The sequence below is a fragment of the Trypanosoma cruzi genome, assembly GCF_000209065.1.
Source record: "Trypanosoma cruzi strain CL Brener chromosome Unknown tcruzi_1047053467021, whole genome shotgun sequence".
Lineage (NCBI taxonomy): Eukaryota > Euglenozoa > Kinetoplastea > Trypanosomatida > Trypanosomatidae > Trypanosoma > Trypanosoma cruzi.
The window spans coordinates 1-441 of NW_889551.1; the positions used below are offsets into that span (position 1 = coordinate 1).

Below are 441 nucleotides of genomic sequence, written 5' to 3' on the forward strand. Positions count from 1 at the left end.
TGGTCGTACCCGGCGACGCGCCACGCGATGTGCAACCGCCGACGCCACGGGAGATGATGAAAACAGGGGGAAAAAATTTAGGAAAAACGGCAAGAAGAAATTTTTAAAAGGAAAAAAAAAACACATGGAAAATGAGGCTCCGCAGGCCCCTTTCCGGATTTTGCCACGAAGCCTCCGGACGCTTCGCTTCCCCACATGTGGCGCGGGAACTGCGTCAGCAATTTTTCTTTTTTGCTGCGGCGCCCGCGCGCTCGAAAAGCCCACCCACCGCCCGCCTCGGCTCGGTGAAAAAGCGACTGGCGGCGCGCGGTGGCGGAAAGAAAAAAAAAAGTGGGAAGGGTACGGCACCCCGGGTTCCAGCGCCATCACTGATCGCCGTACTAACGAGGCCTGTGGCCGCTTAACTTCACAAATCGGACGGGATGTGGTGCACTCGGCCAA

The 441-nt window shown here is 57.1% G+C and overlaps 1 non-coding gene across 1 annotated transcript; it reads left to right on the forward strand.

The window, feature by feature from the left end:
• The first annotated feature begins 345 nt into the window (after positions 1-345).
• Positions 346-441, forward strand: Tc00.1047053467021.10. Its single transcript, XR_008254746.1, has one exon. It is a non-coding gene; the product is annotated as a 5S ribosomal RNA (M5), 3' partial (ribosomal RNA).